General features: G+C 40.7%; 1 protein-coding gene across 2 annotated transcripts in view; it reads right to left on the bottom strand.

The window, feature by feature from the left end:
- The window catches only part of LOC116687642 (serine/threonine-protein kinase 35), a 17,616-nt gene continuing 5,137 nt past the window's right edge, over positions 1 to 12,479 (bottom strand). Inside the window, exons 3-4 of one of the 2 annotated variants that reach the window (XM_032513185.1) lie at positions 1,715 to 3,343; positions 1 to 1,199 (exon numbers count right to left, since the gene is read on the bottom strand). The gene's annotated coding sequence lies outside the window, so the exon portion shown is untranslated. Of the gene's footprint in view, positions 1,200 to 1,510; positions 1,523 to 1,714; positions 3,344 to 12,479 lie in introns of those variants that run through there. The other variant, XM_032513186.1, reaches the window with a different exon arrangement.

Below are 12,479 nucleotides of genomic sequence, written 5' to 3' on the forward strand. Positions count from 1 at the left end.
TACGAGGTATTTCCAACCTTTATTGAAACAGAGCCCAGAAATGCACAAAGTCAGCAATAAAAACAGTTTTCTTTTAATTCAAGCAAATGGCTTTAGCATCATGTACAACCAAGGACTGTTATTTTGAAATAAAGGGTCAAGTCATCTGAAAAGTGTGTCCAGTGAGGCAGAGTTGCATAGAAAAGTGTTGCGTGTAACAAAAGTGACCCATTAGTGATTGGAGTTTAGTCAAATGTAGTGCTGGTGCACACTAGACCGGTACATCATTTAAACACGTCCAGGGGCAGCTACACACTCGTAAGGGGAATATGTTGAGGGTTTGCTTGAATCTCTTGATATTTTTAGTACATTTCCCTAAATTCAAGTAAAATTAAAGCAGTTCCTCAGAACTCAGAATAAAGAACTGTGTGTGAGCGGATATGTCAAGCTAAGCACTACCATTAGCTCACCATTAATTCAAGAGGATTATTCCTACCCTACACAAAAATACTGCACATACATTTTGGGAACTGAGGTACCATTTTTCACAGAAGTTGAAGAAATTAACCCAAGTACATCACGGCCTGTGTTGAGCTAAAGGTGTGTAAACATCTGAACCAATGTAAACCCCTTTCTTACAATGCATCAGCAAAAACAGAAACAGTCAAAGCAACAGAGAGACGTCAAACGTCACTTATTCCAAACCAATGTGATGCATTCACAATCCTAAAAAAACTGCACACATCTAACAAATACTTTGATGACATTAAATAAAAGTTTGGAAATCTACCAGGCGGTCTCTGAGGAATGTCTTTGTTAGGAAAAAAATGTAAGTATGGCTCAGAAAAGGAAATGTAAAATTCTGCAGAAACATGAGGTAGTACAATTAAAAAAGAAATAGGATTCGTTGAAAACATTCAGGGTCCCAGTTTAGTTCAACATAACAGACTTCAGACCTTTGGTTTCAGGGCAAAAATATCAACTGAGATACAAGATTCTGCTGTGGTTCACAGTACAAATGTTCCAACATGCTTCTAAGCTTGATTTTTTTCTTCTTCACATCGCAGGCACAATTACACCTCACCACTATGCCTGGGGCTGATTTTAGCAACACTTAGATTGAGTGTCGTTATATCTCAACAAGAAACACATCCTAGTCATCACAGTTTAGAACTTGTAATCCACCTGAAACGCTCAGAAATAGCTCTGCGGCTTTACTCCTTTAAAAAAGGTCCCATGGCATGAAAATTTCACTTTGGAGTTTTTTTTTTAACATTAATATATGTTCCCCCAGCGTGCATATGGTCCCCAGTGGCTAGAAATAGCAACCGAGCCTTGGGTATCCTGCTCTGCCTTTGAGAAAATAAAAGCTCAGATGGACCGATCTGGAATCTTGCCCCTTATGAGGTCATAAGGGGCAAGGTTCCCTCCCCTTTCTCTGCTTTGGCCACCCAGAGAATTTGGCCCACCCATGAGAGAGAGACATCATGGCTTTTAAACAAGCAAAGTGACAGTTGGTCAAGGCCACACACCCAGCCTCCACCTTGCCCCCCCCCTCCTCAAAAGCTACAGACTCAGAAATGGCACATACTAAAGGAAAGCTTACTGTGGGACTGGCTCTAGTGGCTGTAATTCTGCACCAAGCCTTCTGATGTGGTATTAGGGGACCACTAAGGTCTCTATATAGGGAGACTTCAGATATAGTATTAGGCCAAAGAGCACCATGTCATGGAACCTTTAACATGAATGGCACCTGTTCAAACATTCCATCTTCAGTTCCCTTTAAAATTAGATTTTACTCAACAAATACATGTTCTACAGAAAAACAGTACAATTCAAAACAGTAAATAATACATGTATAGTAACAATACATCTATCATTCCTCACTCATTCATAATCACACCCAAAATACTGCAGAAACTAAATTATCAAGACCATATACCATGAATAATGTCTTTGGAGTGCCAAATAAAAGACAAATATAACAGCCTATCTAAATGTTACCTGACTAGCAAATTCAAGGCACCACTAGGTTTAACCAATGAGATTACAGTGAAAATCAAAGTGTGCATGAAATCAAATCAGCTGCGCTCAGCACGGTGTATGTCCTGCATGTCTCCAGGATATACTCTCACCCATCACGTGTCTAGTTTCTGCTTTTCTTTTCCCCATGTATTTATAACAGACACATTTTTGTAAAGAGTATGAAATTTAAACATGAACTTTAAACTATTTTAACTACAATTATCCTTAAATGTGACCCGGGATTACTTTACATAGCTTTTGCATTTATGCCAGCAAAAGTTCTTTATCCACATGTCCATGAGCCAAGTGATCAAAACCCAGGCTAAAAATATCTAGCATTATCCAGTTTCCAAGTGCAAGACATTTGTCAACTGATACAAATTCTGCATTATTGTTAACAGTCACTTAAAAAGCATTTGATGCTTCAGGAGTTTGCAGGCAATGCTGGGAGTTAATGACCATGATGACTTCATAGTACTGAAATCACAGGATTTTTAAGATTAACAGTCTCAATTGAATTTACAGAAAACTGACTTTATATATGAATATGTGAAACTGTGTATGTAAATTATAATATCACAGAAGATTTTACAGTCATTCACTTCTAGTGACTAACCATGACTAAGATCTGATAAGATCCGAGATAAACCAACAGATCTGGAGAAATTCAAACCCAACAACTGAAAAAGGTTGACACTTTTTTTTGTCAGTACATAAAGCCGTCAAATCTCCCTGGGGCAACACAGGGCAACGGCGTTCCCTAGTGTGGCGACCCCCACCACAGCATGGGGGATACAATCCAAACTGGCAGCAATGTCAAACATCGGAAATTAGACCAACTTTAGTTTTAGGCAACTGAAACTCCACCACTTGAAGCGAGGGGTTTCCAGTAGCAGTGGGCATCTAATGTTTTCATCCAATATTATCAAAATATACGTGGAAACGATTGCTCCTACACGCATGCACGCACGCACCTTAGCTTACATTTAGAGCCAACCGATGCTCCGTCTTTCGTTAAGCAGTGTCACCATCATGTTTTCTGACGGGAATTTCTCACGACCATTCTATGATGGTTACATCCGTTTTTATCAAGCTTCCTTCCCACTAAGCAGCAGGATGTTTTCATGCTTTATCATAATATGCAGGTCAAGACAAACATTCTCTATTCAATTGGCAGATGACATCACTGTAAAACAAGTTCAAAGAAAACAAAAATCCCACTTCAGCATCCAAACTTGATGAGTCACGAGCTTCCTTTGCTTCTCCTTTATGTTCACAGTCTTCAGATCAAAGCAGCCAGACCCTCGCTGATGTAGCAGCTCCCGGTAGAATCACAAGTCTGCAGAGTAAACATCAATATTGTCATTTAAAACGTAAAAACAAACAAACACGTGGTTCAACAGTAACCGGCACAAACTGAGAATTTACAGTAGCTCTATGTGGGACATGGTCACCATGTGTAGAGAGAAACAAGTCTGAGGCTGGAATACTGCTAGTTTAAATCTTTGGAATGGCTGAAAGAAAAAAAGCTGAAAAAAATCCCAAAGTGGCATCTTGTCTGTCTCTCATCATTAATGCCTTTCAAACCACCTACCAGGGTTGGACCAAGGTTATCCTGCTTTTGGAATGGGTATAACAACATGGGTGTATCCCTTAAAGCTACATTGTAACGTTTGTAGTTGTTCATTATCAAAATCTGAATTGCCCTTCACAAACTTGTCCTTTTTCAGGAATAATGACCACCTCAATCAATTTCAAGTATTCCTATTTGCTTGGAATTTGACATGTACGCTTGCATGAACTGGGGTGGACGCTGCAGAATCATGCGCCATCTTGAAATACGTTTGCCGGTAAGTCCCGGTGTAGCAGGAATAGGTAAACAGTGTGCAGATAGCTCTAAGAAGCAAGGAATGCTGCTAACCCGGCAATGGAAACTGGCTACCACATGAATCGATACTGCCAAGCCTCCTACCCACCAGCACCAGATCGATCGCACACAAAATGGATGAGCTACAACTACACGCGGAACTGCTGCGTAATGATTAACACAGAAGCCTGGCTGAACATCACAAATGGCAGCAAGCAGCTAACAGCTAGCAGCTAACATGGTGAGCTAACTACCGGCAGGATAGAGACAAGGTAGATGAATTTAAGTAATGTCTGAGTTCAAAATGCATCTTGTCGTCATGTTCATGTTGCACAGACATTTTAAGTTGTATTTTGTGTCTGTTAAGAGGTACAAAGGCTCTAAAACTTGCTCCAACAACTGACATTTTAGCTCGACGGAAGCTTGTACACGTAGCTGCAGCTACTCCGTGTTGCCTGCACCGATTTGAGTCAGGAAGTACACGCATATTTATAGCGATCAAGATTAACGTAAACATTGGAAGGAATTCTCCTTTAAATGCTAGTAATGGGTGGGGCTTTACAGGTCATATTCAGTGAATAGCTAACATGACATACTCCCGTCCAGCTGTAGTGAACATCTGGCGGACACTGCTGGGAAATGAATTGTAGCACTCGGCTCTGCTGTTGTTGAAGCTGCCGGGTACGTGGAGGAGGGTTAACCCATTCAAACACACAGTCGACTTGGGTATAACCCTGGTTGAGCCATTGATGTGAAAAGGGCTATAACAAAGTTAGGTAGGAAATAAATGTAATTAAGGACCTGCTGCATGTACAACAGGTTCTAAAGTTGTGTAACATGATTTCCCTGAGTAACCGGATTTCTGTGTGCATAAAACCTTCCTGACTGTTTGTGTCAATAAGAAACGCTGGCCTCAGGTAAAAACGCTTTGGTGGACAGTGAGGAATAACTTTTCTTGTAAAATGCTGGGTGTAACAGCAGTGTAGGTACTGGTGGGATTCCTACCCCCAGGTTCATGTTTTCGGGGACCTGCCACCTACCCGGAAGAAACATCAGGCCGATATTGCCACATACATTTCCATTTACACAAGAATTATCAAATCAACTGTGAGAATCATTACATTAATAGTCTATATCCACTACTTCCACATCCAAGATTGCTCCGTTACTGCCAGAAATTTTGCCGGATTTCACTCTTTTTGGCTGGATGTCCAGGAGGTTAAATCCAGACAGCTAGCTAGACTAAAACTATTTTTTAATGCACACGTTCCACCAAAACAAGTTGCTTCCCGAGGCTATTTTGCAGAGGCACCGTGGCTCTGCCCTGTGCTTAGCGGTGCTAAGCAAAGGAATGCTGTGTGGACTAGCCAGACAATGCAAGACTATTACATTAATAACTATACTATGACATCATGTTTCACAAACTATCCCTTGTTCTAGCTTCTGTTGAAAATATTTGATGCCTCTCTCTATTTTTAACTGTATTTAACAGAATATCTGGTAAAGCTGAGAAAATGAACGATTTGACATCACTTTGGGCTTTAGGAAATGTTGATGAACAGTACATGTTTCACAAATTTTCAGACCCAACAAAAAATTGACTTTATTCAGAAAATAAATGCCAGGTTTGGCAATACTAAAAACCCATAGTTGCAGCCATAAAAACATCAGTAACTTAATAATAAGGTTTCTCAGCAATTTGGATCATAAGAATTTAAAATCGTAGCCTTGGTGCTTTACATGTTCTCTTCATCACTCATCTAATATTTTAAGCTCAACTACTCTGCTCCCATTAAAAATATGTTTGTTTGCTTGCAGAACAGCAGTCAGCAGCTCTGTTGTTTGAGCAGACCACACACCACAACACACACACACACACACACACCACACACACACACACACACACACACACACACACACACACACACCACACACACACACACACACACACACACACACACACACCCACCACAACACACACACACACACACACAGACACACACACACACACACACACACACTTGCTGAGTGTGCAGTGTCGAGTGCGAGTTCTTGAGATCTACCGGACACTTTTATAAGTAGTGTGTTATGTACACACTGTGTAGTGTATTGAAAGAGGAACCATATTAACTGTTATGATGCCAAACAGCATGCTGGGAACAGCTTGCTCTTCGCCGCCCGCTACGGTGCATTCAAAAAACAGATGTAGAGAGACAGACTGGAGATGCTACATTGTAGCAAACTCAAACATTTAAGCAGCAGAAATGTAACTTTCTAGAATGAAAACTTTTGTTCCTGGAAATAGCCTGGTCCCAAATTAGCTAGCTACTACCTGTTAGCAAATAACGCCTATACTCTGGCATTGCTAGGGGATGGAACTCTGTCATGGCAAGCGTGTTGCTCAGGAGACAAGAAAGAGTAGGGTCGAGTGTAGTGATAGACGATTTATCAGCTGGCAAATATATCGGGCCGATATTTGCGTTTTTACTGCTGCTGCGTTCGCCGATAGTTTTTTCCCGGCATTATTTACAGACAGGCGTCCACAGGCAGCCCTGTTTTGCTGGAGACGCTGCAGTTCACGTGCAGACCATGCACCAAGTTTGTTGCTTCTGTGTTTTTGTTTGTTCTTTTTAAAGAAATGGCAAAGCAGATTCCAAAAACAAATCCAGTATGAAAGCATTTTAAACAAATATTATTTATCTAATTGTTCTTACTTGTTCCACCTCATCTGTTTTTACTATTTGGTAAATATTGTTTTGTTAAGTTCAATCACGGTCCGTATCGTACATTGGCTAAGGCTCATGGGAAAAAAAAAAAATCAGTATCGGCACAAAATCGGTTGATCCCTAGTTGAGTGTGAACTTGTTTAGCTGAGCGGTTCTGAACAAAGCTGCAAGCAGCAATACAACAGGACAAGCAATCAGCAAACCCGTTCCCAACAGAAACATTTTAACAGCACTGCACTAGTGCTAGCCAACAGCACACAGCTGGTACAAAAACTCTAAATTCTGGCTAGATGGTAATTGAATAAGTGTGGATACTGTAAACTGTAGCAACTGGAGGACTAGGCATCAAGAACCGGTTCCAAAAACTTACGATCACAAAAGGAATTTTTTATTTTTATTTTTTTTCAAATTGAAATTGCTTGGAAAATTGGGTTTTGATTCAGATCATGGGTTCCAAAACATGCGCAAGTTTTGGTTTCCATAGCGGCCATCGTACTTCCAGGAGCACAGTATGCGCCGCTGTACTGTGGCTTTATTTCAGGTTGAAATAAAATGTCCCTCTTCTCTGTGAAATAAGCATGTCAAGAATCTGTTTCAACTCCACCCCTTTAAGAGTTGGAATCAAGAATTGATAAGAACCAGAATTGAAAGAAAGAAATTAAAAAAAAAATGTACACTGTTCAAATCCAAACGATGACCAACCATAAGAAACTGTTAGTAAAGCTGACATAGTATAGCAGTGATGGCGCTTTTTGTTTTTTCAGCATATGGAGGAGTGGTGGGACAGGAGGTTTTTACTGAGGCAGGCCAGCTGTCAATCACATTCCTCAGGCAGCTGACCGCAGGGCCACAAACGGTTCCAAATAGCTCTCAGACTCACAAAACAACACAATTTGTATGTCTGACATCGTGTCAGCATGTAAACCAGTGTGTTGAGGATTATCATCAGCCATTGTGCAGCAGTGAGGAGCCAGAGCCCCAGGGACTGCTGTGCTTTGAGATGCGGTCATAGTTTCCACACGCACACCGTTACATAACGGACTTAAAAGAGGTTCAGGCGGGTATTGAGAGCTATATCCTGCAGTCCACAGAGACAACACGGTTAAATGACCAGTGCTGACTTGTCAATTTTATGTAGCATGGGAATGACAGAATGTAACAGAACACAGTCCGTTGCTATTGGGTACCTAACATCACAATATGCCCCGGACTGCCTCTATTCAATGTCTTTGTACACTATACTATAAACTATATGTGTAACACACACACACACACACACACACACACACACACACACACACACACACACGCACACACACACAACACACACACACACAACAACAACACACACACACACACACACACACACACACACACACACACACACACACACACACACACACACACACACACACACACACACACACACACACACACACACACACACACACACACACACACACACACACGGGGGAATTACTAGAATTGTTGGGACGTTCTAAATTATAGAGTGGTTTAGACCTACTCTATCTGTAAAGTGTCTCAAGATACTTGTTATGATTTGATACTATAAATAAAATTCAATTGAATACTAGTAAAAACGATCCAAAATGTACAGGACAACCCCTAATATTTTAAGGGTTAGTTCACCCCAATCAGAAAATCATTCTAAATTATACCTAGCTGAACCTATACAAGCACATCATTTATGTGTTGAGGATGAAGATGTTGACACTTTTGCAGGGCTCCAGACTGTGACAAAATGGTTGTGTGACTGAATTTTACATCCAGTTGCAAATATGCGACCAGTAAATTTGCGCCACCTATCTTTTTTTTCTTCTTCTCTTTACACAGTAAACGTGGAAGGGGGGGGGTCAATGAATCCAGAATCTCTGGCAGGCCAATGACAGTGAGAAGGATAGGGAATGGCTACTTTAAGTTGCTAATGTGTAGGAGGGGAGGGTCCTAGAGATAAACGAGCACACTTAAACGTCTGTGGGAAGGAGACACAGATAGACAGTGTGCCTTTGCTAATGTGCTAGTGCCAGAGTCTACAGTGTCAGTCGGATGATGATTCAGAGTCAGAGGTTTGTGTGGCGAAAAGTCCCGAACCCACCCTTTTAGGAAAGACTGTGAGGATTCGGCTGGTTGAGGTACAGTAAGGAGACAAACTCCACTAACAGCAAAGTTCGTTAGTCGCTATCTAGCTGACACACATAGCATAGAGAATGATTACGTCTCAACCCGGTCCGCGTGCACTTCCGGTTGACGGATCTGTGTTGATAGACCAGGGCAGTGCATTCACCGATTTATTTGCATTATTTTTAAACGTCAACTCCGACATTTGCCATGCGCTGCTGTACTGCTCCGTCACTTGGGTGAGAGAGGTAGAAACCACTTCTATGAAGAAAAAGAAAATACACATAGGATGCTAAATATACATACTATTTACTAGGGATATAGAGAAAATCAAATATCAAGATATTCTTGACCAAATACCTCGAGGCCGATATTTTGACGATATTGTAGTGTTGACTATTGGTGCTTTAACAAAATGTTTTTTTTTCCTGCATTGACGAATGGTTGGCGCCCTCAAAATGGTTTTAAGTAGCTCCAAAAGGACAATCACCAGCACCAAAATGAAAAAAATTGAGAATAAAAATAACAGCCGTAGAACAAGCAAAACAAACTTGAATAGGAGAGCTAATCTTAGTTTTAACTCCAGGGTCAGGCTATCCCACACTCCCCCAGGGATTTCTTTAAATTGTAATATTTTTTTCAACCAGTTTTGTTAATTGGGGTTTTATTTACTCACGCAAAATACAGGACAACAATAACAGGAAAAGGCATACATTTCTGCCAAAATAAGGTAACACCGACTCCTTGCTTTAGTGTACGAAGACCGGTCATGCTTACTGCCATGCGTATTCGCGCCCCCCCCAAAAAAGAAAAGGCATTCTGAGCCAGGAAAAACCCTGGATAAATGGTAAGTGAATGCCTTAACACACCTGAAACTAGGGCTGGGCGATACAGAGAAATATCAAATATCACGATATTCTTGACCAACTACCTCGATGTCGATACTGCAAAGATATTGTATGGTTGACTATTGGTGCTATAACAAAATGTAATTTACACAATGAGATTTTTGATAAATATTCTTTGGAAATGATGTAATGACTTAGTGGGTAAAGGTAAATAATAGAACAGCTAGAACAGTCTGGTGTGTTCAGAAGATTTCATCACTTTACTGTAATGGAGCCTGTAAAACCGGGTAAAGACACCACTTATCATATTACGATATCCAAAATCTAAGACGATATCTAGTCTATATAGTGATATCGACAACATCGATATATTGCCCAGCCCTACCTGAAACTACAACTTAATCACCATAGTTGCCGCCAAAGAGAACAAAATGGAGATCTTCAAGACTTTGAAGATCAAACTCCAGCTAAACCAAAGAAAGCTATAGGCCCATGGGTTAAGTCCAATTCAATAATTATACTTACCTAAACGTTGAATTAATGTGCATCTGAAACATCAAAATACCATGTGTAGCCTCCTAAATTTGACACACCTTACTTTCACAAGCTACTTAATCTAAATTCAGACAGTCCTGGATCAAACTACGTGGTTTGTTCACTTACAATGATTGATATTTGAATGACAGATTAACTGGGAGAAGGCACCTTCTGACATTAATTTGACACAACCCCTAGAGAGAATACAAATCTCTGTGTTGGAATTGTTGGAACTTAAGGAATACTCAGTCCACTCTGATTGTACTGTGGTGTTCCGATTGGCTTTACCGGGTATAGCTTCATCTTCTACAATTAGTTGTTACAGTTGGTTAAACACAAAACAGTAGCTCTAAACACAAAACCAGGATATTTAGTAGTATCTCCCAATATTCCTTGGAATAACACCGCTATCAATTTCATAAAAATGTATATTTTAATTGTATTAAAACATAAGTTTAGAAAATGGCTCTACAATAGAGCATTTTAAGAGCAGGAATGTCCTTTAAAAGGACAGTCCACCCTCAAAGACCCCACATACCTGGTATTAACATGTGGTCTGTATCTGGATATATTATCTGGAAAATGACTTGATTACCGGCATTTATACTTGGGATGAATAAGTGTTCTTGTTATCCCCATTCTGGAGATTAGATTGGATCTCAATGTGCAAATTAGCTGGCAGACTGTCCAACCAACATGGCGCCGTCAAGGTGAAGAGAAATAATGCTGCTGTATGGGCTCTACTTATTTCTTTGCCTGTGGCTTAATTGTTGTGAAACTTGAGAGAGCAGGGTTAGACAGCAGTGTTAGGTGACCTATTAACATGCTCACAGGATTCTTTTTTCAAGAATGTAGCCAGACTACAGATTGTATTTAACCCCGACTGAGATCTGGTCACAGTGGCCCTCATTTATCAACCTAACCTAGAAACCAGCGCCAAAATCCTCTTACAACAGGCTTCATGTGTGATTCATGAAACGTTCGTATCACACCAATCAGAGCGTAAGAATGGTTGTATATTGATAAATGCAGCGGCTGGAAACAATTGTAATTTAAATATCACGCCCCCAAATATTTACAACATGGCTAGACGTAATCCAGCTAAGAAGTGGCACTTCTCAGAGATGGAGATTGAAACCCTGATACCTCAGGTTCATTTGTACTAACCTGTGTACTATTTGGCAGCCTAAAAACTGGAATTGAAGGCTGTAGGATGTAGAATGAGGAATGGAAAGAGATCACTAATGCGATCAACACTGTTGCCGTAGTAAAACAAACTTTATACATCCTTGACATATACTCCTAATAGTATTTACAGGCTTATATTGCAATCTCTTAGGCCTACATGTAGGTGTGCTTATATTTAAATTAACACAGTAGCAGAGTTTATGCAGTGTTTTTTATTTTACTTGTGTTTTTTTCAGGAGTTAGATCCAGGAAACCGTGAGCTGTGAGACTGGACTACCACCCGACCCTGTCTCATGACAGCAGAGGGGCTGGAAAGACAGAGCCATCGGCCCATAATCAATCCGATAGATTGCTCCATCGTGGCCCGTGTGTACGTGTGCATAGAGGTCTTTACATCTTACATCTGTGTTTGCCCTTATGTAAGAATGCTCTCTGACCTTAACTCTACAAACAGAGTTTAGGTCAGAGAGCATTTTATGGAATGTGAATTTAGTATTGCATTGGTTTGATCCTTTGGTATCCCTAATCAAATCTACTTACATTTATTTCATGACACTTGTAAGTAACAATAGCAGGCACTACCATTTATTGGCTGAGAGAGAAGAAACACTAGGGTGTTTTTTTCTTTAACAAACAAGTAAAGACCACATGCCATGCTACGCACAGAATTAACATTAATAAACTGTAAGCAATTAATGTACTAATTTAGTACTAGCAGACTGACAGGCAGAGAGCAGAGCAGGAGAAGGCGGGTCAGCTGGGGAGTTTGCAGTTGCTCCACCCACCCTGCTCACATAATATGCACACTCTTACCATCCCCCTTCATGAGCAAGCAACATGACGCAAGAACAAACAACGGCAATCGGCATAAAACAATGTCATTTGAAAGTCATTTCAGAAGACGGGGGGGGGACGGGGGGGGGGGGGGGGGGGGGGGGGGGGGGGGGGGGGGCAAGACACTGAAGGCAGTTACTAAAGTTATGAAACATGGAAAGACACTAAAGGCACATTAAGACCAACAAATGCAAGGGCAGTGATGTTGACTGAAATAATGTTGCTGTTGTGTTGAATATACGGGACTGACACAACGCCTCGACACCATGGATTTTGATCCTCTGCATGCAATTAGATAGAACTACAACCAAAGATGGGAAGTAACAAAGTACAAAT

This window comes from Etheostoma spectabile, chromosome 4, assembly GCF_008692095.1.
Source record: "Etheostoma spectabile isolate EspeVRDwgs_2016 chromosome 4, UIUC_Espe_1.0, whole genome shotgun sequence".
In the NCBI taxonomy this organism is placed as follows: Eukaryota; Metazoa; Chordata; class Actinopteri; order Perciformes; family Percidae; genus Etheostoma; species Etheostoma spectabile.